This window comes from Eulemur rufifrons, chromosome 7 (genome assembly GCF_041146395.1).
Source record: "Eulemur rufifrons isolate Redbay chromosome 7, OSU_ERuf_1, whole genome shotgun sequence".
NCBI classification, from domain to species: domain Eukaryota; kingdom Metazoa; phylum Chordata; class Mammalia; order Primates; family Lemuridae; genus Eulemur; species Eulemur rufifrons.
The window spans coordinates 29,189,936-29,216,466 of NC_090989.1; the positions used below are offsets into that span (position 1 = coordinate 29,189,936).

Here is a 26,531-nt window from a genome sequence, read left to right on the forward strand (position 1 = left end):
ATGATTTAAAGTAGACATCATGGATATTGTAATTTATAATATATGAATGACATAGATTAGTAAAATATTAAACATTATAATTAAGGAAATAAAAATGGAAATAAAATTTTCCTTTCAGTTATGAAGAATAAATATATTTGGTATCTCTTTCTCTAATTTGTGCCATTTTAAGCCCTGAACAACCTCCATAGAGAAAAATGCATACAAAGTTGATTTTAAAAAATATTTTTCAGGGTGTAATGCTCTAGTATTTTTTTTTTTTTAATTAAACTTCATTGCTCCAGTTTTCATTCACTGTGTTGTACTGGCTTCTATGTATCTGAGTACAGGAGAAGCATATTGCATAGATATTTTAGCCACTGATTCAATAGGTGTATATATCCATTCATATATATATATATATAGAACAAATACATTATCAAAAATTTTAATTATAAATCACATTTTATATTTCATGGACATTAGCTTTATTTTTTAAAGATAAGGGGATCTTGCCATGTTGCCCAGTGTAGCTTCTGGCCTCAAGCAATCCTCTCATTTCAGCCTCCCCAAGTGCTTGGATTACAGGCATGAGCCAACTGTGCCCAGTCAACATTAGCTTTTGATGAATATGGAATTCACTTTTTTTGGATTTTCACTGAAGATTAGCAAAAAGAAACAGCATTTTGGGGTAGCAAGTAAAGAAAACCTACTTAAGTTGACACATTAATATAGTATTAAATTTGCTTTTAGTCCATTGGCACTGATACAATAGGCATTAAAAAATTATTATATTAATCCAAAAAGTTCTTTATAAAATATTAGTATGTATTTTATGATGAAATACAAAAGAACACATTAATCAAATAAGTCTAAATAAGTGTATGTTTCTTTCTAACTGTAGATCTTTCCAATAATGCGATATACTAATCTGCATTACGACCCTCCTCTGAGTGCCCTAAATTTATTTTGCATAGTGCACACTTTTTTACAGACCTTCGTGAGGTCAGTGTTCTACAGAATACAATTTAGAACAATCTGCTCCAGGCAGCATTTTCTGATGTAAGTAATCTCATCCTCTCATCCTGTCATTGACAAATGAATTTCACTGCCTTTTCTCAATGATTCTAGAGTTTTGTTATCTTCTTTTTTCTCATGATGTCTGATCAAGCTGAAAATGATTTTAATTTCTTATTTGTTCTACAGGTATTTATTAGACGAAAAGTATACTGCAATTTTAGCATGTTTTGTTGGTCAGTGGTGGAGAAATATATTAGAAAACTATAGAATACATAGTAGATAGTAAAAATCATTTTCCATTTGAAATAAAAAATATCTAAATAAATGACATGGTAAGAATTGAATGTAATAAAATTTAGTTGAAATTAATAATTATATTAAATTATAGGCTAGTTAACATAATAATATATTATAATTCTAGGAAGTTTTAAAAAATATAATGGTTATTTTCCACTTGTTAAAGAGAATTTCTTTGAAATGATTTGTTTCAGTGCTTAGCAAAACACACACAATAGATAGATATGCAAGATCATTTTCCATGGCTAAGCAAATTCATGTACCTTGGTCATATGAAGAAAGTTGCCTTTATAATGTCCCTTGATATCCTTGAAGACTGTTAAATAAAAATACAATGTTAATTTAAATATTTGGCGTATTACTTTTTAAAGATTCTGTGGATTAAGTGAGAAAATAACAACAAAAACATATTTGGATTAAAAGCACATCATAGATTTTTTTCCCCACTCAATTTGATTTTTCAACCCCAGCCATGTGGATGGCTGCATGGCAACACTTAGCAACCTTAACAGTTTTATTGACTAACCCAATTTGTTCATCTTTGTTTGTTTGATGTGACGATGCTCAAACTATAGTTAGATCTGGCTACACTTAGACAAATGTAAGTGAAAAACTAACATATGTAGAACACTTCTTTGCATTTAGTACACATTTAGACTGTTTGGGAACCTTGTTAAAATTGAGATTCTGATTCAGTAGGTATAGAACGGGGTCTGAGAGTCTGTTTGTAGCTCCCAGGTCATGATGATGATGGACCATCCTTTGAGTAGTAAGAACATAGAAGTATGTTGATTTATCTGATGGCTCAGCTATACAACTCAGGGCTCTACCAATGATGTACATTGGCCTCATCTGTAATATTATATAGTTTCTTTGTCAATTGTAATTCAGAGCAAAGGCCAAAATAAGCACGAGACAAGATATGAGACAAAGAGACAATGGTCATTTCTTTTTAGTCAGTGTCATTTACAATTATGCCTGTAACCTACTTTTAATATTTGCTTTGTATTCTTCAAAATGTCATCTTCACAATGAGCTATACCTCTGTAATTCCTTTCTTGTCTCTTGCCATGTATCTCAGATCCTGCTAAACTTTACCCCTAATGTCTCAGTGTATAGGCAGGTAGATAAATTATTCTCCCCTTCTATCTATTGCAGGCACATGTTCTTCTATTTAAAGTTGTCTGGCTTTAGAAAAGATATACTTGTTAACTTATTCTTGTTCATCTCTTCCATGGCTTAGTTTAGTGTCTCAATACCTATCTTTGGGATCTCCAACCTGGAGTGTCTCTTAAATGACTATTTTTCATTTTTGAATAATTATTGGAAGCTTCCAAGAAAGAATATGGCCATTTGCTAACATCTGTTTTTTAACTTAGTGTCAAGTCTTTGTTTATCTTATTCACAATTAATTTTAATAAAATATTATCTGATATTATCCAGGATCTTTTTTAATGGCCATCATGCAATGCTTTACTTCATTGCATTTGATTAAATATTATTATGAAAAATAAATAAACCAGGCATAATTTCATAAGAAAATATTTTCAGATTTGAAAATTTGAAGGGTTTCATTAAGTAGGTATAAAATTTGATCAGCTTATCATTTAAACTATGATTAAATTATAACTCCACTTGTCTAACTTTGTGCTCTTTCTCTGCTCTCTCTCCTTTTCTCCTCATTATTTCTCACTCAAAATACTCTATTTATTTAACATACCAATGAAAAATACATCCTCTCATCATGGTGTTGCCCTTTTTTCCTAGATGATGATGATTAATCAATTACAAATTTATGAGAAAGAAACACCTGGCACACTTCCATAAACAAATAGGTTTCCTGTGGTTATAAGAACAGCTGAGGGTATTTCAAAGGGTCAGGGGGATCTGTGAGTAAAGCTCTTGTCACAGTTTGACTTCCCCCACATGCCTGTTCTTCATAAATATGCACCCTTACACCCAACATACATGTATGTATTTATTTATTCGGCAGGCACCTGTTGCAAAGGCTACAGAGAAACAAAGAATGTAAGGGAGAGAGAGAATTTAACCTAAAAACACTTACATCTTGAAAAAGTTGTCTTTTTTAAAAATATATTTCTCAAATAACCATAAGTCTAAACCAAAGAACATAACAATAGAAGCTTTATGAATAAGAAATATACATCTCAATGCCTCCAACTGAGGTGATTTTATCCTACAAGTTAATGGCGGCCATCGGTGTTGGATACAAGGCACTGATGAAAGAAGCATGCTCCGATACTTCCTTCAGCTGCTCTCCCAGACCTACTTTCTTGCCCTTGACTACACTTCTGTGGAAAATCCTACTGGTATGTTTTCATATTTGACGGGGAAGTATATTAAATTTATGATACTGTGATATTTTTCTACCTTTGGATGTGTCCTATATATTTTTACCTTGCTTTCCTTAAATGCAGATTTCTTTCAAATGGCAGGGTTCATAACAGTTGCTACCCAATTCTCAAAGACTGTGCTGTTCATTCAGTACAATAGCTACTACCCGCATATTCAAATTGAGATGTGTTGTCAGTGTAAAACATAACCAAATTTTAAAGACCTAAGATGCTAAAAGGAGTGGAAAACATGTCATTGATGATGTTTTTAGATTGATTACATGCTGAAATGATAATATTTTGGCTATATTGGGGTTAAGTAAGATACATTGCTAAAATTAATTTCACCTGTTCTCTTTTGCTCTTTTTAACATGGCTACTAGAAGATTAAAATCACACATGTGATTCAAATGATACTTCTTTTGGACAGCACTACTCTAAGGGTTTGATTTTTTCCCCCTATTTCTTTTATTTTATAGAACATAATATTATTTTCTCATTTTGATATTTTCATTCCCAAGCAATTTGAATCCACAAATATCTCTTCAAAAATGAAACCTGAAAAACCTAAAAATAATGGCCATTTGCCCCAAACTGTGTTTTTAGATCAAACTTAATATTAATATTTAGTCTTTTTTTAAAAACTATTTAAGTGTTACCAAGTGTTCAAATTTAGAGAAGCTGTTTTTCATTGCTGCCCTTAAACAGTAATCAACAACATTGTGCAAAATAAAGATATACTTTTTATATATATTTTTTATCTTACTTGAAAAAAAGTTTAAAATTGAGGGACAAGCACTATAGAAAATAAAAAAAAGTTTAAACTAAAGAGTAAAAATTCGATGTTTCAAAACTTAAAGCATTTAACTATTTTATAGCTAACCATTTTCTTAGTTTTTATTGAATGCTTTGTATAACACTACTGAGTCCTAATTCTTACTTTCCTACTTTGAAAATGTATTTTAATTTTGATTTAAAATTATAATGTGAAAATGTTGAAGACATTCACAAATATTATATATTGTTACCAACATAGCCCTGATCATAACAGAGTGAAGGGCTTTGCCAACATTATTTAGTAAACAACAGAAATAAGCACAGGTCAAGTCTGTCCTGAGCCCTGTCCAGGGGTGTTGAGTCTGAGAGAGCAAAAGTGCCTCACATCATATGGGCTTTGTTTATAATATAGTCCTAGTCATTGATTTTATATTTATCCTTTTAAGACTTTCTTACATTTAACTTAAAATGATTTCTCCACAATCTATAATAGAGATGTCTAGGACATACTATGCAGAAGGACAGGGTGCTTTCTCAAGATTTTTTAAAAAATTAGTCACTAAACAACCATGAACAGTAAGAAAAACATATATATATATATACACACACACACACACACATATGTGTGTATATACATATATATTTGTATATACAAGTATACACATGTACACACTCGTGTGTGTGTGTGTTTGTGTGTTTTGAGACAGGATCTCACTGTGTTGCCCAGCCTGGGGTGCAGCGGTGCAATCACAGCTCACAAAAGCCTTGAACTCCTGTATATGTATATTTTAAATAACACCTATTAGGTAAATATTTTCATGATTATTGTAGTTACCTTCACACTCCTGCCATTATACATTGTATTATTTTTTAGTCTTTAGGGATCCATGTTAAGGAAGTAGAACTTGATTTTTTATACACTTTTTTCTTAAAATTATTCTGTTTTATTTTTTCACTATTTTTTATTTCAGAATATTATGGGGGTCCAAATGTTTTGGTTACATGGATTGCTTTTGTACAGCTTCAGTGAAAGTATAAGTGTGCCCATCACCCAGGTAATATGTATTGTAACCCTTAGGTGTGATTTCACCCATCTTTTCCTCCCCCACCCATCGGTTTGATTTCCATTAAGTTTTAATTCTGTATGTGCTCATGAGTGCTGATCAGTTAGTTAAGATTTATTTTAAATACACCGTGTTCTTAGTGGATGTACTGAGTTAGCAGAGAGGTAAAGTGAGCATAGAGTTGCGGTCACTGCATTACAATTTACTACCTTTTAAGGGATGCTATAATCATCATGTCATCGTCATTTGCCAGAGTGGACTATTACTAAATCATGTGGGTGATTTGTACAGTTCCAGGGAATTCAATCACTTTCCATTTTCATTAGTGGGAATCTATGTCCTTAACAATCAATGATTTATATTTAAATCAACAAATGAAACAAAAAATTGAATTAAAGTAGGAATGGAATGAGAGTGAAATCTCTCTGTGTGCACACTGTTTCATCATAGTGTTCCTAAGTTCTTTGGCATAGATGGAAATTCTGGAGGACTATTGTGAGAGCTTTCAAGTCTGATAAAAATCATACTAAAGAGTATAACCAACACAAAGCTAAAGACAAAAAGAGATTTCAAAGAAAACACAAACGTGAGAAGCCACAGGTATACTTGATAAATGTACATTGTTTTCATGTAATGAGGTATGGAATCTGATGAATGAAATGTGAGGGTTAAAACCTTTTATTCAATAATAAAATGCAGCATCATTCACAACATGAGTATATCTGTCTTGGAGGTTTCTTCTATTGTGAGGCATGCTTTAATTCTTTCCTTTAAAATTTTTGTCTGATTATATTATTAAACTGTTACATTTTTCTGCTTTGTTTTATTAAGAAATGAAAATGTGACTTCATGAAGGACTTTGTTCTTGAAAACTTCCAAGACTGGTCAATCAGTCATATTAGACCGATATGTTTTATTCTTTCTTCACATACATTAGCTTTCATCTGTGCCTAATGACAAGATTTCCATATGTATATGCCTTACTTATCTGCCTTGGTCTTTACTGCTTCTTCATTAACATATGTCATTCTTTGGATCTCATTATTTGTGAAAGGCTTCAAATTTAAGGGTTTTTATTCCAAGATTAATGGTTTTCTAAATCTTGCAGCATTGTGAACTTTCATCTGTGAAATAAACTTTAATATATTCTCTCTCTCTGCCACTCTCTTTCTCTCTGAGAGAGAAAGAATGAGAGTCTTATATTCTTACATTGTATCATATATATAATCTTAACTGAATATTTTTAGAGTACTGAGATCAAATTTAGACCCTCTGATTAGATAGAAATATCTTATACGCAACCAAAAAGAATGGGGAGAAATTTTGTGAAATGACCTTGGAGAGAATACAAAGAAACTGGATTTATTTTGTCTCTTAAAATGTCAGAGGTGAGGAGCATAATAACATGAGTTATGAATTACCAGCTGAGGCACTGAAGCTGTGAAATTTGCCTCACTGGATATTTTCTATGCAAAGTATGGGTAAAATATTGATTTTTTTTCCCTAGACTGGTACATATGTACACTCTTTTAGAAACAAGCAGGTGATATAGTTGTTCTTTCACTGGGCTTTGAGTCTTTAAATAATTGAGCAAGTGGTAATATGTTCAGATGCTAAAGCGTAAACCTAATTCAATTATCCCTTCTTTGAAATGAATATAACTTCATCCAAGGGATCTGTTATGTAGTTCATGTTATAATTCTAGAAATCACGAGTCAATTTTGTATTTCCAAAGCATTTGTGAATAATCACTAAAAATACTAAGTTAACTCTAATATTGTAATATGCAAGGTCTGATTTTCTGGTTCTAGCAAATAACTAATTTATTGGGTTTTTTTTTAATTTATCTATAAAAATTACTTTAGAATCATAGAATATCAGAGTTAGGGGAGAGATTCCATCAGGTAACCTCCTTCTTATTTGTTTGAAAGAAAAGTCAATCTTTATAAAAATAATTTTATATCTTAGTTTATTTCATAATATACCTTAGTTTAAATCTGTCTATTTTCTGGGAAATCATGTTTTTAAAAGATAAAACCTGATAGAAAATATGATTTGTATTAATTCCTTTAAATTGGTACACGTTGCCTCTCAAACAGGTGAGCTATAAAATTGCCAGAGATTTTCAATTGTTAGGGATAAGGGCAGTAAGAGAGAAGGTCAAGACAGAGGCAGATAGGAAGTAGGCTTTATATATCATAGTTTATGAAGTGGGGGGTTAATTATTTCAATTTGAAAGAAATCTATATTTTCAAAAAGCAGTATTTTTTGTGGCTATTTGAATTTCCTTTTACATTCAATGAGAAATGGGAAAAGCTTGAAAATTAGAATACCCCTTTTTTTCTGAGAGGTAGTAATTGTAAAGGTAAATGTTTCTTCTATTATGGGTCAAAGACTTTATGAAATAATTAAAAGATGTTTTAATGCAAGGCTCTAAATACATGAGATAATATGATTCAGCTAAAGTAGTTTGGGGATGAACTGGATTCATATGGATCTAGCTTCATGATCAAGATAAAATTTATGGAACAAATGGAATTGATATAAAGATTTTTACAATGGAACTACAGAATGACAAAAAGTTGTCTAAAAACTTATTTTTCTAAAATGAAGGAAAATATTATGCCTTATGACTATTAGATTAGGAAATGAATTTTTCCATGTCTATATGTGGCTATGTATGTATGTACTTCTATACCTAACTGCTTAACCATACATATATGAAAATAGAAATGGCTTTATTGTTTTAGATAGGCTTATTACTGTCAAGCATCTTGAAGTTATATAATTACCTGCTCATAAAGACTACAAGAAAGAACATTATTTATTTTAAAACTCCTCAAACGAATTTTTTACTAATTTGCCTAATATGATACATAAATTATCAATAAATCTTGAAGCTTTGAATTTTGAACAATATATTAGGTATTAGATTTATTTTATAAGAGATTTAAGTAATTGACTCAAAATTAGCGGGCAAAAGAAAACTTGAGTTGATATCTAAAAATTAATTTTCATATACTTTAGTCTTTTCCTGTTTACTCTTGGAAACTTATTATACTTAGCAATGGGTAAATTGGTTTTACCACAGTTGCACAGAAAATACTAAATATAGAACTTATGAATATTATAGGTTTATTTCTTTAGAATCAATTCAACTTAATTCCATCCATAGCATTAACATCTTTTCAGAAGGAAGTATTTTTTTTTTTTTTTTTTTTTTTTTTTTTGAGACAGAGTCTCACTCTGTTGCCCGGGCTAGAGTGAGTGCCGTGGCGTCAGCCTAGCTCACAGCAACCTCAAACTCCTGGGCTCAAGCGATCCTCCTGTCTCAGCCTCCCGAGTAGCTGGGACTACAGGCATGCACCACCATGCCCGGCTAATTTTTTCTATATATATTTTTAGCTGTCCATATAATTCTTTCTATTTTTAGTAGAGATGGGGTCTCGCTCTTGCTCAGGCTGGTCTCGAACTCCTGAGCTCAAACGATCCGCCCACCTCGGCCTCCCAGAGAGCTAGGATTACAGGCGTGAGCCACCGCGCCCGGCCCAGAAGGAAGTATTGATGAAAGTTATTGATCTTTTGACAAAATCCATTTTATGGAGTATGTTGATGCTATTTAATTGTTCAGTCCTATTAACTAGGCCTTCAAATTATTCTATGTAGCCTAAGAATCTAAAGCTAAGTGAAATCTAAAATTGGAACAGGACTTTTAGTTATCACTATAGCGTACTAAATGGAAAACATATATGTATCTCCTAAACACCTAGAAAACAAGGATATCATAGGTATGATCTATTTATAAATTTAAAAAGATTATAATATCTATGTCTTTGAATGCATCTGTTCCCTACTATCCCAACCCATAGTATCACTGCCTTTTTTTGAACTTTTGCCCCCAGTTTCTGTATAATTGAAGTAATTCAATTTAATAGTTATCTAAAACCTTCTTTATATGTATCTTCTCTCTCTATCCAGGAGAATATTATTCAACCTTAACAGAAATTACATTCTGAGAATCTAACCAAAGCTATGGATAATCTCCCTAGAAGAGAAGCATGTACACTAGCAGACACTTTCAATATATTGGACTCTACAGTTACAGACTGTCTTGGTTAACTCCTCATGATTGAAGCCATAATCATTTTATATCAGTGTTAGCCCCAACTACTAATATAAAGTCTTACTTAAAGGGGGTATTCAGATAATGCTGGATGCTGATGACTGGTTAATTGATTAAAACAATAATCCTATGGCAGTAAAACATACATGTGAAGCATTTGTATGATGTTTTCATCTTTAAAAAGTTCTTAAATGAGAACTAAAATTCATAGTTTATAGTTGTGGTTATCCCATATTAATAAAAATTGTTTTGATCATCAGGAAAAGTAAAAGGAAGTTTGGGACAAATCACAAAACAATGAAACTATATGAAGGAAACAGTCTTGATATCCACTAGAGAGAGTCCTGGGTACTTTGCACCCTCTGGGAGAAGATGCAGATATATGCCTTTTCTCTTTTTCATGTCTTATTCCTCATGTGAATAAATGATCCATTCTCATGATAGTGATAGTGAGGCTTTACACACAGTGGGTATGTAATAAGCATCATTTACTGACCAAGAGAAGAGCTGTGACATTATATGATAAATTATTAGTGCATGGAATCTTTATTTTTTTAATTTAATTTTATTTTAATTTTATTTATTTATTTTTTTATTTCATCTTATTGTTATGGGGGATACAGAATTGCAGGTTACATACGTTGCCCATGTAAAGAAGAGCTGTGACATTATATGATAAATTATTAGTGCATGGAATCTTTAAAAGAGCATATATAGCAGAGATATAAATCTCAAGGAGAATAATATCAAATTTGGCTTCACTGCTGCTTCCAACATTTCCAATAATCCTAGTGAAACTTTCATTTTCAATGGCAAATTATAATATTACCATAAAATTATAATATGTAGGGCAGACTCCTAACTGCTTTTTACCAGCTGCCTTTCTCCCATGGACTCAAATATCCTGTTGATGTATTACAAGGTAACCGTTTGGCAGTTATCATGTTCTGAGTATCCTGTTAAAAGTGAATAACTTACTCAAAGCTAGAAATGCATTGAGGAACGCCACACAAGCATTCCTTTAGTTCTGCAATATAATCCTTAATTTGAAATGAAGTTTGATTGTTTTAACTACAAAACATAAAGGAGCCTGCACTACATCAAGACCTTTAATGGAAACTAATGGAATTTTTGGCATAAAATAGCGGAATTAATTAGATCCAGCAATGCACACTGTTTAACTGCTAGCCTGCCATTTTACACTGATTTGAAGTCATACATACTTAACAAAAGACATTGGGTTGATTGCACAAAGGAGTCAAACACTCTTTTCACATTCACTGTGTAAGTTATTATCCACTGTGAAAAGATTATTGACTTTTTTTAAGGAGATATTATGGAGAGAAATGATTGCTACCAAGATGACTGGTAGAATTATGTATGAGATAAGTAATAACTCTAATTTCTCATCTGCTGAATAAATGGCTTTAATTTTAAAATACTAGTTAGTGCATATGAGATTTCTGCTGAATTGAGCAGAATTATCAAAGCTAGCTTTGAAATGTAATGGCCACTGAGAGTAAAGCATAAAACAAAACCTTTTGTGTATACCTTTGCCTGTTCAATAGTTATTTATCCTACATTGTTAGTGATGTTTCTTATATCTTATTTCTTCCTGAAGGTTGATCTGAAAAAATTATATGTATATGCTCTATCCTGAATTTATACTAATAGAGTATAGAAAACCCCCATGCCTCTGGTTTGCATATCATGCTTATTGAGAATTGATGCAAGCTTAGTTTGGAGAAGAAGATCAATTGTATCTAGGTAAACCTTAGTTAAGAATCTAAAAGTTTCCTGTGTGTTTGCCCTATAGTATTTCTTTCCCACTATTGGGATTTTCTGTAACAATGTGCCTCAACTTTGCCTGATCATTATAAATATCTCAAAAACTTGTTATAATAAACAAACCTCTAGGTTCCTCCGATGGACATTTTGAGAATTACCATTCTAGAATGTGTGTTGTGTTTCTTTCTATATATACTTACCACCCTTGTACTTAGCAGGCTTATGCGGTGAGTTCTGGCCAATGATTGATGAGAAGAGGTGATATTTAGATCCCTGTGATGAGGCAGTTAAGAGGTGGTGAGCCTCCTCCATCCTTCGCTTGCCCTGTTGTAGGGACCTTGGAGGCCATATGTCCCTGAATACATATCTACCAGAGGGAAGAGAGGGCTCCCTTCACATAAATGTGGTAGTTACTAGTGCTATTTGCCAATTACTTCCTACTCTTCTTTCTTCTGAATATTTGGCATATGTATAAGATGAATTTTACTTCTTTTAGACATGTGACTAATTCTAGTGTCTATGGGCTTGTGAGCAGAGGTTATGTGTTTAGCTCTGAATCAGAGCATTTAATTCTAAGTGTGATATTCTCTTCAGCTCTTGTTCAAGATGGTAGATATCTGTTAGTTTGGGTCTCTGAGGAACTTAAAGAACATATCACGATGGACTAGTAACAAAGAAATGAACATTATTGTTTTAAGACTCTAAGATTGGGAAAATTTATTTTGAAAGCATAATTTTTCCTCTCCTGACTGATATAAGAATGATAAGTAAATATTTTTTAAACCATTGAAATTGAAGATTTTTTTCTGTTTTGGCTACTCTCCTTAATTATCCCAAATATTACAATGTACAGGCAATACTTTCTTTATACAGTCTAATATGTAGATTTCAGTTACTATAAGTTAGTTCAGTAAATAACACAATCCTCCAGCAACACAGTTCAAATTTCCATCACGATTAGCTGTAATTGCATAAAGTATAAATTTCAATGCTAGCTCTTCATTCTAAAAGTCACTAATTAAATAACAGACGTCCATATAAGCAGTCACCGATTACTTCTTTGAAAGCCTATCAGTGATTGGTCACTGCATATTTCTTATTCGGTAATGACACAGACAGCAACATCATCACAAGTATTTGTGTTGACTCCTTGTTTCTTTTTGGTAACCTGTGGTATTTGCAAAACAAAAACAAAAACAAATAAACAAATAAACAAAACCAAAAAAAAAACAGCGGGAATTGACTAACAATGATGACAGTGTGGTGAAGAAATGAAATATAATAACATTGGAAGAAATGAAACTCAAATTAAAGGTAAATCCATTTACAGAAGACATAATCCACCCTGGACATGTTGACACTGCTGCCATTCAAGAGATTCCAGATATGCAGCTTAAGGAACTTAATGCAGGTGAACGTAACATAAATTAGGAAACCGTTGTGATGAAAAGGATGAAGATGTCCAAGAGGAAGTGCTCTGGCAAAATACTTGACATTAAAGAAATTCTTAGGGGTGTTTCATGACATTGAAAGTGTGAAAGATAAAATGTTGGGAGCTGATCCAAACTTAGAAAGGAGCATAACAATTCACCAAGACATAGCAAAGATGCTTGGTCCATATCCTAATTTATATGACAAGTAGGCAAGCACTGTTCTAACTACTCTTGATAAATATTTTTTAAATAAATAAATTCAATTCTCAATGTTTCTAATATTTTAGATTACAGTGCTGTAAGTGAAAATTACTTTACTGTTTTGTATTTCTTTGCACAGTTATAGCAAACAATAAGAGAGTTTTCAATATTTTAATCAAAATTTGTAAAGGTCACAGAGCTATTATAATTTTCCCATTGATATTAACATTGCTTTGCATTGTTTCAATTTGCATGGTCATTTTTACATCCCTACACTAACATGCAAAGTGAAGATTGCCTATATTTGATTAGGAATAGTTCATTAACTGAATGAATGAATGGTAAGATATCTGGGAGAGAATTTTGATGGTAGTATCTTTAAGTACTCCTCAAATAATGATATCATCAGCTGTCTACTCCAAGTTCAGGCTAGCATTCTATAAAAGGTGAATATGGCTCCTATTCATCTCTTCCACTTTGTAATTCCTCTATGATCTCGTAATAATGTCTTTCTTTCATTTTCTCACCGTCACCATGTCTCTTTTCACCACATGTTCTTCCCCATATTTTTGTTTCTCTGTCTCTCACCACTCCCCTTCACCTCAGCTGAGGTCTCTTCTCACTGAACCTTCTGAATGTTTCTATGTCAACCTCCCTCTTTTATAGCTTTGCATAGAATTCGTAATTTACTTTTCATTTACAGCAGTTACTATGGTTAAAATTTTATATTTAGTAATTATTTTATTAATGTCTACATGAGCCACTCTGTCATAAGTTTCTTCATGGCAAGTGTCATATCTGATGTGCAAAGTAGGTGCTCAGTAAATATTTGTTAATTTTAAGAAGTGAATGGATTTTTAAGGGAATATTGCCTTCTTTCCACAATATTTTGGTTTTCTTTATCCTGAGTAACCAATAATTCTAAGAGTTATGTACTTTTAGCTTGGAAAGGCAACTTGTAGGTAACATTGTTCAAATATCCAAATTATTTCTACTCAATGGTCGTTACTCCTTTGGGCAGGATTGAGGAGTGCTTGTTACAAATTAAAATTTTTCCTTTTGCCTCTTGTAATGGCTGGATTTAAATAACTGACTTTTAATGAAATGTAACTGCATTTTGTGGTATGGAAAATAGAAATATTGGTAAATAGGAGGAGAGTACTGAGAAAAATGCAGAAAATACATAGAAAAGGATTGTGCACTGAAAATGCAAGGAATTAGTATCTGTTGCTTCTAATTCTCAAGTGCTGTGTTTGAAACTGCACATGTCATTTCTTTTAACATTTATCCTGTTACATAGATATTTTTCTCAATTTACTTTTGTAGAAAATAAGATTTAGAGAACTTCGCTTATTTGCTCAATGTTATAGAGCTAGTAGGTACTTTATAAAGGATTTGAACCCAGATCTGGCTGACTCCATAACCCCTGCTTTCACTATCATCCATGCTGAATCCTAAAGAAAAGATCCCAAATGGCCTAGGGGTAGTCTGTGGTCCCATAGAGTTGTTTTCTTCATTGGAATATAGTGTTTGTTTTTATTCTTCAAAAAACGCGCTTAATTGAAGTATTATTGACATATAAATTGCTGGACATACTGAATGTTTGCGAAGTGATGTGTTTGGGATAAGTACATACTTGTGAAATCATCACCACCATCAAGGCCAAAAACATATCTATTACTTCTCAAAGTTTCCTCCAGCCTTCTTTATTATTATTATCATTATTTATGTGTATGTGTGGCAAGAACATAACATAAGATCTACCATCCTAGCAAATTTTAAGTAGACAAAGTATTGGTAGCTATAGGGACTATACTAATAGTAGATCTCCAGAACTTATTTATGTTGCATAACTGAAACTTTGTAACCTTTAACCATCAACTCTCATTTTCCTCTCCTCTAAGCCCCTGGCAACCACTATTCTACTCTCTGCTTTTATGAGTTTGATTATTTTATATTCCACATATAAGTCAGATCATACAGTATGTATCTTTCCATGTCTAGCTGATTTCACTTAGCATTATGTCCTCCTGGTTCATCTATGATTTCACAAATGGCAAGATTTCCTTTTTCAAGGCTGAATAATGTTCCATTGTGTGCATTTCCCACATTTTCTTTATTCATGCATGCATTCCAATCTAAATGGATGGGCACTTAGATTATTTCCATAATTTCACTGTTGTAAATAATGCTGCAATGAACATGGGATTGCAGATGTCTCTTTGAGATCCTGATTTCATTATCTCGGGATGCATACCCAAAAGTGTGATTGCTCAATCATGTGGCAGTTCTATTTTTAATTATTTGAAGAACCTCCATGCTGTTTTCTATAATGGCTATACCAATATCCATCCCCACCAACAGTCTGAAAATGTTCCCTTTTTCTACATCCTTATCAACACTTATTCTCTTTTGTTTTTTAATAATAGTCATACTAACAGGTGTGAAATAATAGCTCATTGTGGTTTTGATTTGCATTTCTTTGATGATTAGTGAAGTTGAGCACTTTTTCATCTACCTGTTGGGCATTTGTGCGTCTTTTTGGAGAACTGTCTATTCAGGTCCTTTGCCCATTTTTAAATTGATTTATTTGGCTCTTGGAGGATTCAGGTATATGAGTTCCATATGTATTTTAGATATTAATCTCTTATCAGATATGTGGTTTGCAAATATTTTCTCCCATGCCGTATGTTGCCTTTTCATTTTGTTTATTGTTTTCTCTTCTGTGTAGAAGCTTTTTAGCTTGATGTAATCTCATTTATTTTTGCTTTGGTTGCCTGTGTTTTTGGTGTAAAAACCAAAAAAAAAAAAAAAAAAAATCATTGCCAAGACCAGTGTCAAGGAGATTTTTCCTATGTTTTCTTCTAAGAGTTTTATGTTTGCAAGATTTATGTTTTAAGTCTTTATACATTTTGAGTTGATTTTTGTGTATGCTGCAATGCAAGTGTCCAAAATCATATTTGTGCATATGGATATCCAGTTTTTCCAACACTATTTATTAAAAAGACTATTCTTTCTCCACTGTCTATTCTTGGTGCTTTGTTAAAAATTAGTTGACTGTATATGCAGGGGTTTATTTCTGGGATCTCTGGTCTATTCCATTGTTCTATGTATTTGTTTTTATGCCAGTACTATACTTTTTTGATTGCTATAGCTTTGTAATACAATTTAAAATCAGGAAGGGTGGTGTTTCCAGCTTTGTTCTTTCTCAAGATTGCTTTGGATATTTGGGGTCTTTTGTGGTTCAATAGAAATTTTAGAATTGTATTTCTATTTCTGTGAAAAAAATGATATTGGAATTTTAAAAGACATTGCATTGGATCTATAAATCACTTTCGGTAGCGTGGACATTTCAACAATACTAACTCTTCCAATTCATGAACACAAACTATCTTTCTATTTATCTGTGCCTTCATCAGTTTCTTTTATCCATATTTTATAGTTTTCAGAGAATAGATATTTTACCTCTTCAGTTAAATGTAATCCTAAGTATTTTATTCTTTTTGATGCTATTGCAAATAGGAATGTTTTCTTAATTTCTTTTTGAATAGTTTGTCATTAGGAGATAGAAACACAACTGAAATTGTATGTAGATTTTGTATCTTGCAACATTATTCAATTTGTTTACTAATTCTCAGGGGTTTTTGGCGGAGCCTTTAGGGTTTTCTCCACATAAAATCATATTATCTGTAAAGAAAATTTTACTTTTTTCCTTTCCAAATTGGATGTCTTTTTTTTTTTTCTTTCCTAATTGCTCTGGCTAGAACTTCCTGTAGTATGTTTTACAGAAGTGGCAGAGAGGACATTCTTGCCTCATACATGATGTTGGAGAAAACGCTTTCAGCTTTAATCATTGAGTATGATGTTAGCTGTAAACTTGTTACAATTGGCCTTTATTATGCTACACATTTCTTCTGTATCTAATTTGTTGAGAGTTTTTATCATAAAAGTATATTGAATTTTGCCAAATGCTTTTTCTGCATCTTTTGGGATGATAATATGATTTTTATACTTCATTCTGTTAATGCGGTATGTCATATTTATTGATTTGCATATGGTAAACAATCCGTACATCCCAGGGATAAGTCCCAATTTATTATGGTGATTGTTTATTTTAATGTGCTGTTGAATCTGGTTTGCTAGTATTTGGTTGAGGATTTTTGCATCTATGTACTTTTTTTTTTTTTTTTTTTTTTTTTTTTTTTTTTTTGAGACAGAGTCTCACTCTGTTGCCCGGGCTAGAGTGAGTGCCGTGGCGTCAGCCTAGCTCACAGCAACCTCAAACTCCTGGGCTCAAGCGATCCTACTGCCTCAGCCTCCCGAGTAGCTGGGACTACAGGCATGCACCACCATGCCCGGCTAATTTTTTGTATATATATATTTTAGTTGTCCATATAATTTCTTTCTATTTTTAGTAGAGACGGGGTCTCGCTCTTGCTCAGGCTGGTCTTGAACTCCTGACCTCCAGCGATCCACCCGTCTCGGCCTCCCAGAGTGCTAGGATTACAGGCGTGAGCCACCGCGCCCGGCTGATGTACTTTTTTTTTTTTTTTTTTTTTTTTTCTTGTAATGTCCTTATCTGTCTTTAGTATGAGGATAATGCTGGCCTTGTAAAATGAAATTAGAAGTGTTTCCTCCTTCTCAATGTTATGGAAGAGTATATGAGAAGGATTGGCATTAATTCTTCAAAATTTTGGTAGAATTCACCCATAAAGCCACCTGATCCTGAGCTTTTCTTTGTTGGGAGGTTTTGATTACTGATTCAATTTTCTTACACATTATTGGTCTGTTCACATATTTTTATATTTTCATGGTTAGGTTATGGGAGATTATGAGTTTCTAGGAATTTATCCATTTCTCTTTTGATTTCTTTTTTGACCCATTGTTTGTTCAGAGTGGGTTGCTTAATTTCCACATATTTGTGAATTATCTAGTTTTCCTCCTGTTACTGATTTCTAGTTCATATTGTTATGGTCAAAAAGATGCTTTATATGAGTTCAATCATCCTAAATTGGTCAAGACTTGTTTTGTACCCTAACATCTGATCTATCCTGGAGAAATATGTATGAACATTCTGTGTGAATATGTATTCTACTTCTATTGCATGGAATTTTCTGTATATATCTATTAGGTCCATTTGGTCTATAGTATTGGTCAAGTTTGCTGTTTCCTTATTGATTTTCCATCTAGATGATCAATCCATTGTTAACAGGAGGTAAGTGAAATCCACTACTATTATTGTATCACTCTCTATATTTCTCTTCAGTTGTGTTAATATTTGCTTTATATATTTAGGTGCTCTAATGTTGAGTACATGTGTATTTATAATTGTGATGTCTATTTGATGACTTCATCTATTCATTATTTTGTAACAACATTCTTAGTCTCTTTTTACAGTTTTTGACTTAAAGCCTATTTTTTCTCTCATAAATATAAACATCCCTGCTCTGGTTATAATTTACATAGAATATCTTTTTTCATTACTTCATTTTCACACTATGTGTGTCCTGAAAGCTACTAATAAAGTAAGACTCTTGTAGGATGTTGGCTTTTTTAATCCATTTAGTCACTGTATATACTTTGACTAGAAAATTTAATACATTTACATTTAAAGTAATTATTGATTGGTAAGGACTTACTATTACCAATTTATTAGTTTTGTTATTGTTGCTGTTTTGTGATTTCTTTGTTCTTTTCTTCCTTTTTTTCTATCTTTTTTGTGATTTGATGATTTTTTTTGTTATTGTAGGCTTTGCTTTATTTTTAGTTATCTTTTGTGCATATACCATAATTTTTGTCTTTATGATTTCCATGAGTCTCATATAAAACATATAATAGTTTCAACAGTCTATTTAAAGCTAGCAACAACTTAACTTTGATCACATACAAAACCCCTATACTTTTACTTTCCCCACCCAAATTTTATGCTATTGATGTCATAATTTATATCTTTTTATATTGTGTATTCATTAATTATTGTAACCATAGTTATTTTAAGTGCTTTTGTACTTTTATACTAAATTTTTATACTTCCATAAAATTTTATACTAAATTTAAAAGTAATTTATACTAAATTTTTATACTAAATTTAATACCAACACTAACTTTTATGCAAGTAATTTATGCACTACCAGTACACTATTAGAGAATCAGTATTTGACTATATTCTTGCCTTTACCTTCACATGTTTCATGTTGCTAATTAGCATCTGCTCATATCAACTTGAAGAAATCCTCATAGCATTTCTTGTAAGTCGAGTTTAGTGGTAATGAACTCTCACAGTTTTTGTTTGTCTGAGAATGTTTGTATCTCTCCTTCATTTCTGAAAAACAAGCTTGCTGAGTGTGATATTTTTGGTTGATAGTTTTCTTCTTTCATCATTTTCCTTTACCATTCCACATTCTCCTGCCCTTCAAGGTATCTGCCGAGAAATCCTCTGCTGGTCTTATAAGGGTCGCTTTATATGTGTGAGTTGCTTTTCTCACTTGCTTTTCAAACTTCTCTCTGGGACTTTTGATAATATGATTATAATGTATCTCAGTGAAGGCTTCTGTGCTCAAAATATTTGTAATTCTTTGTTCTGCACAGATCTGGATGTTCATTTCAATACCTAGGTTTGGGAAGTTTTTGGTCATTATTTCTTAAAATAAGCTTTCTGTCTCTTTCTCTTTCTTTGTTTCTTCTGCAACTTTCATAATGTGTATATTAGTTCACTTGATGGTGTCCCATACATCCCATAGGCTTTTTTTTTCCCACTCTTTTCATCCTTTTGTCTTTTTGTTTCTCTAACTGAATAATTTCAAATTATCTGTCTTTGAGTTCACTGATTCTTTTTTCTACTTGATTGAATCTGCTGTTTAATCTCTCTTCTGATTTTTTGAAATCATACCTTGAATTATTTAGCTAAGCTTCTTTAAGATGATTATTTTGAATTTTTTTGTCAGCCAAGTCATAGATATCTGTTTATTTTGGTTCAGCTACTGGGGCTTTATTTAGCTCCTTCAGTGGTGTCTTGTTTCCTTGATTCAACATTTTCCTTGAAGTCTGCATTGCTTTCTTCCTATTTGAAGGAACAGTCACCTCCTGTAGACTTTACTGATCAGCTACAGGAGAGAAAGTCAGCCTGGCTAGAGATTTTGGGATTCTCTTAGACCTTTCCCATGGATGTACCTGCTCCACTCTTCTTTTTTCTTCTTAGGGGAAATGTCTTAGGATTGTGTGCCATTGTTTGATCTTATAAAGTTAGCACTGGTGCTAAGATCCTCCCACTTATTTCCCCCGAGATAGTGCCCTGATGTATTTAAGGTTGTGTACTTTGTTGTAATGCAGGAGAGTTAAGCTGTTTGCTGAGACGCACACTTACTGTTGAGATCTCTGTGATGTTGGATGGAGCTCATGTGTGTCATCTGTGATAATACATTAGGCACCAGGCATTGGGATGCATGGAATTCCAGCTATGGGGGGTGAGTATAATGTTCTGGGGGCATTCATTTATTGGTGAGGGGCTCTCACAGGAGAGTCATCCTACAGGATTTGTGGGAAGGCCTCTTGATGGAGTCCTTAAATGAGTTAGCAGGAACCTTGGCCAGCTGTTGAGATCCATGTTCTAGTTGCTGTTAGTTCCTGACCTTTCTTCCTGTTCCTAGCTTCCCCCAGCTATTCAGCACCCCATGATTCAGACATGCTGATTCTCTTAGTGTCCTGGGTGGGACAAGGTAGACATGAACCTTCTGGGCAGCTAATTTTTTCCTCACTTTCTTCTGTGGGAGAAATCACTGTTGTACCTTAGCCAGTAGTGATTTGAGTAAAGTGAAACTGCTCTTCTTACATTTATTAATGCTGTCCACTCTTGGATTTTTCTCCTCCACCAAAGTGCTGGAACCTCTCACTTAGACTCTGGGACCCCTACAAGGTATTATCTTCTGTGAGTTGTGTCTGTGGGGAATGAGGGCTGGAACCTCCTATTCTACCATCTTGCTAATGTAATTCCCATATATTTTTCTTTCTCTTCTTTATCCTTGCTGATTTTAGTTTCATTGCCCTTTAAAACTTTCATCTTTTCTGTTGCTATTTTAGTCTCAACAGGAAATTTAAACTGAGCTTTGAGTTTGGCATGGTATGTTATAACAAGTAGGCTGTATTTTAATTGTTTGTATGCTGGGCATTCTCAGGATCTTAAAATCAATCAACTGGAGCATTCATTGCACTAAGACTTTCTTGTTAAACTGTTAGGAAATCTTGGCCCAAGTTCATCTGTGAAAAGCACAGTGTTACGCTAATTGCTAATAATATGTACGCTCAAGGTAAATATATTTTATCTATCAAATCATACATGTATGATGTTCTTGTTATAATGGTACGGCAATGGACAGTTGGTGGTATTTCTTTTATAAAAGAAATTTTTAAAAACTTTAAGTCAATATTTATTTCATTTTATATATTGTTTAGAAGTTTAAATAATCTAAATCTAGAGCCAACTATTTGAGAGAGAAAGCATTATGCTTTGGCAGTCTATCTACACATAACACTACACATACTCTTATAAACTCTTCTCCTCCCCCCTCACCACTGCCGTAAATGTTCTAGAGTGCGGACTAGGCCAGCCTTATTTGCCTAGTGATTAAGAGTGTCTCTAGAGCTTAGTGCTACACACCTATGAAAGTTATATATGAATGCATTATACCTTATCTTATAAGACTGTTGGTCTTAATATTTAAATTGGTCTGAAACTGTTACAAGTACTTCATAATTATTTAATTTTTGTTTTAAGTTTTTATATTCATTAGAGTCAGGTTTGGGGGGGTTTAGAGAAGGAAAAAAAAACACCCAACTGAATTTTAGTCAGTGAGTAATAATCAAGTTCCTGATCTAATACTTATCTTTTTAACCTTGTGAATGTATATACCAATATATATCAGAGTTTAAAAACTCATATGTCACATAGGTAGGACCTACTCTGTTCATTTGTTTACTTAATAATTTTCAGGAGACAAAGTTTTCATGGTTTGAGTCTCTTGTTTTCTCATGCCTACTGTGCATTTTCTCAGTTTGTCTTACTGATCCATGTATACATAATGACAGAGGTATATTCTACTTTAATTCGGTAAAGGATAATACTAAATTGTTTTAAAGTTTTAAATGATGCCTTAGGCAGGGAGTAGGCAAATTTCTTTTGTAAAAGGCCAGATTGTGAAGTTTAGTCTTTGTGGGCCATCTGGTCTCTGTCACAACTACTCAACTCTACCATTGTAACATGAAAAAATCTATGTGTATAATATGTAAATAAATAAATGTAGCAGTATCCTCATAAAATTTTACCTATGAACACTAAAATATGAACTCATATGATTTTTACATATCATCAAATGGCATTCTTTTTTAGATTTTTCCAACCATTTTAATTGTAAAACATACCCATACGTACACATACACACACACACACACACACACACACGCACGCACCATTTTTAGCTTGTGGGTCATACAAAGACAGATGGCTGTCTGGCTTTGGCCTATGGGCCATAGATGTCCCTATCTTAGCATTCTTAGTTGTTTTTACTAGGGGATAAGATTTAAATTTGGGCCAGGCACAGATGCTCATGACTATAATCCCAGATCTTTGGGATACTGAGGCAGGAGATTGCTTAAGGCCAGGAGTTTGAGACCAGTTTGCAAAACATAGCAAGATCCCATTTAAAAATAGCCAGGCCTGATGGCATGCGCCTGTAGTTCTAGCTACTTGGGAGGTTGAGGCAGGAGGATCACTTGAGCCCAGGAGTTTGAGGTTGCTGTGAGCTATGTTTGTGCCACTGCCCTCTACTTTGGGTGACAGAGAGAGACTCTATCTCTAAAGAAAAAAATACAAAGGTTTAAATTTGCTTCAGAAGCTTTCAAAAATCTTATACAGAGATACCACATAATCCATAAATGCAAAAAGGAATGTGACTCCCTACAATATATTAGTAATTGTGAAATTCTTTTTGTTATCCATAAGTGTTCTAAATGTATTTTATTTAATACATATTCAAAAATGGCAAATGAGATGTACATTTCACTCTCTCAGAAGTGACTAAGCTGTTGACTCACCTACCAGCCATTAGTGATTTAGACAGAGATTTGGCCAGCATGTAAAATAAATTTTAAAAATCCAAAATGTCAAAAAATACCAAGGTATTTGGACTTATGACAAATACTAGATTACAAGAACAATTTGTATGTATTTTTTGTTTATGCTGTTAGCTCAATATTTTCACAAGCCATATCTCATTTGCTTTCTACGACAACCCATAATGTTATCAGTATTGTATATATATATATATATATATATATATATATATAGCAGAAACATAGTGAAGTACCCAGATAGCAACTCTCAATTGCAATAAAAATAAACCTAATGTTGGCAACAACTGAGAACAAATTTGAAAAACCGATTATCAGGCTTCTCTCTTAAATCAGTCCAAATAGAAGACAGAATAAAAAGAGCAGAATTTTCTTTTATCTCACTAACCCTCCCTCCTTATTTCCCAAAGATTCCAATTCTGTTATTAACAAAGCAGAAGTGAAGGAATGAAAAAGAGAAGTGTCGGTGAAAGAGGAAATTATGTATGTTGAGTGTCTAGACTATTTCAGGCAAATAATAATAACAATAAAAAATAATAGACTTGGGACAAAATATTTAGGAGAAAAGTACATGATATTTTTTAGCAGTCTACCTCCACTTGACACAGCATGTACTCTAATAAATTCCACCCCTCCCTGTTTCTAGATAAAATGGTGTAAAATGCCAGCTGAGCCTGACCTACTTAGCCATTACTATACCAGGCATATTGTTTAGTCCTTTTTATTTCTCCAAACAAACCTGTTATAACTATTTGCCAGGAGGGGAAAACTGAGGCTCAAAGAAGTTAACATGTCTTAGTTTATAATCTAATAAGGAATTAGAGATAGGACTTGGACTACCTCAGACTCCACTGTCTTTTAATGTTGATATTGCCAAATTTGTATTAATTTTTATGGCTAGAAATTAGACTGTGAAATTACTCTATAGCAATTTGACGTGAAAGTTATTCCTTTATATTATATCCATTTTATGTAGAACTTTCTAATACTAATAGAGATGATACAGAATATCTATACAGTAGAAATATATTTTTCCATATTCTTTTGAGCCTCTTAAGGAGAAAAACATCTTTATTGTGGATTCAAAAATGCCCACTTATATTTCAGTAGTGGGACCTTTGATATAGCACAGTTCAATAAGTCTTTTTCCTCTAGCAAGCTAGGGGGACACGAAGAGAAGGTTTAACAGTGATAATCAAAAGAAACTTAGTGTTGAACACTGATCCTATTATAGCAAATGATTAGTACAGGTGGACCTTTCTCCATGTTCAGTGACTGTTGGTAATCCTTAAATAATCAGGCAGCTGCTAGATAGCAAGAAAATGTCAAGTCGAACACCTGGGTGTTAAACATTTATACATGCTTGTAGGCCACTTTTGATCTATCCGCCCAACATGCCAAATGTCAGTGGCTTCACATAGGTTAGGAGGAAAGTGCCTCATTAGAGCATGGCTAGAGTTTGCTTAGAATCAAAAGGCACAAAGAATCCTGTACCCTTAGATGCAGGGTGGTTATTTTCTTGTGCACTGAGCTTGCCAGTATTTTTGAGTATCTCAGGTTTTCTATTGTCTATATGTCTATACGCTACGCTTTTCTCTTTAAAAAGAACATCTCAGTGGTTTCGTTTTTCCAAGCAGAACAATACAAACTACTGTTTTAATGGCCTAGGATGCCATTATATGAAGGAGTAGCCTGCACTGGCAACTCCAAATTACACTCGGAGTTTGTCAAGGAGTTAATGACTGGTGGCCACACACTGTATGCGAGGGTAATCAGCACAAGATAAGGTGGCATCCTGGCTCACAGGATGTTGTGCAGACAGAGGCATGTTGTCTGATTGCCTTCCCTAACCTTCTGTTCAGTTCTGCTTTCCTTGCTATTGTACTGCAGATGCAGTAATTAGTTTGTGAAGGGCTTGGGGAAAAATGGGCTCATGAGCAAACTCATTTTCTTTTTTCCAAAGAAGCTGCCCAAGTTCATAAGCTGTAGTGAGTGACTTACTAAAATCAATGTAGAGTTTATAAGTGAAAAAGGACAAAGAGCATAACACAAAATGAAACTTGATTTTTCCATCCAATTTAGAAGACAGTAAATCTGATTTAAAAAATAGAATGTCAAGGAAAAGGAATGTCATGTATTAAGACAAGGGCTCACAAAAAAATAGCAAGTCCATGAGGAACCTTTTGATTCCACCATAGCTCCCTATGTTATACGACTCTCTCAACTATACAATTTGAAAAGTAATTTAGAACATAGTCTAAATAGTAAATATTTCCTTATTTAGCCAAATATTGATATATCTATATCTTACATGATCATAATAAATCATATAAAATTATAATAAAGTTTAAACTTAGGTTGAATTCTTATTTTAGTAACTAGTTATAAAATGTGGTTAAAAAATCATTGTTGTACATATTTGACTAGAATTTAGGATTGGCCTCAACCTGATGAATGAATCAAAATTCCCACCCAATGTAATATGTTCAGGCGAAGTTGAAGGTGTCTCTGAAAGAGATAATAGTTTCCTGTAAACCTACTTAGGAACCTAGGACTGTCCTTAGTGACTAGCATTTCCAAGGGAGATAGGAAATTGTAACCAAACTTCAGCCTTTAGGACAACTACAGGAAATTGCCACCAAGCCAAAGGAATCGATAAGGGAATTGCAATGTACATTTTTAGTAGCATTAATAATGGTTTGGAACACTATATTTCTAAGTATGACTCCAATGACAGTAGTGATAATTTAACATGATGCTCCTCAACTTAAGATGAGATTACATTCTGATAAATACATTGTAAATTTAAAATATCATAAATAAAAAATGCATTATTACACCTAACCCATCAAGCATCATAGTTTAGGCTAGCCTATCTTAAACATGTTCAGAATACTTACATTAACCTACAGTTGGGCAAAATCATCTAACATAAAGCCTACTTTATAATAAAATGTTGACTGTCTCATGGAATTTTATTGAATACTGTACTAAAAGTGAAAAATGGAATGGTTGTATGGGTAATAGAAATAGGGTTTCTACTGAATGTGTATCCCTTTCACACCATTCATTATAAAGTCAAAAAATTTTAAGCCAAACTGTTATAACTTGGGGACCATCTGTACATTCCTAAAATTTGATGGTAATATCTTGAAAAGCAGTCATAAAATCAAACCTCAACAAACTTTTCCACACTTGTTTCTTCCTACTTTGAATCCCCTTAGCCTCAGTACACCTGAAATAAGAAATTTTGGTGTCACCATTTTTACATGGAACATGAGGTTGAGAGAGTTGGGACCTTACTAAACTGGCTTGTTGTATGTTTTGTATATTTAGAAAGAGCCCCTTGCTTAACCTTTTCTCTAGCCAATCT

General features: G+C 33.0%; 1 protein-coding gene across 16 annotated transcripts in view; it reads left to right on the top strand.

Moving 5' to 3' along the window:
* Positions 1–26,531, top strand: part of ROBO2 (roundabout guidance receptor 2) — a 1,642,423-nt gene that overhangs the window by 799,116 nt on the left and 816,776 nt on the right. The window lies entirely within an intron of this gene.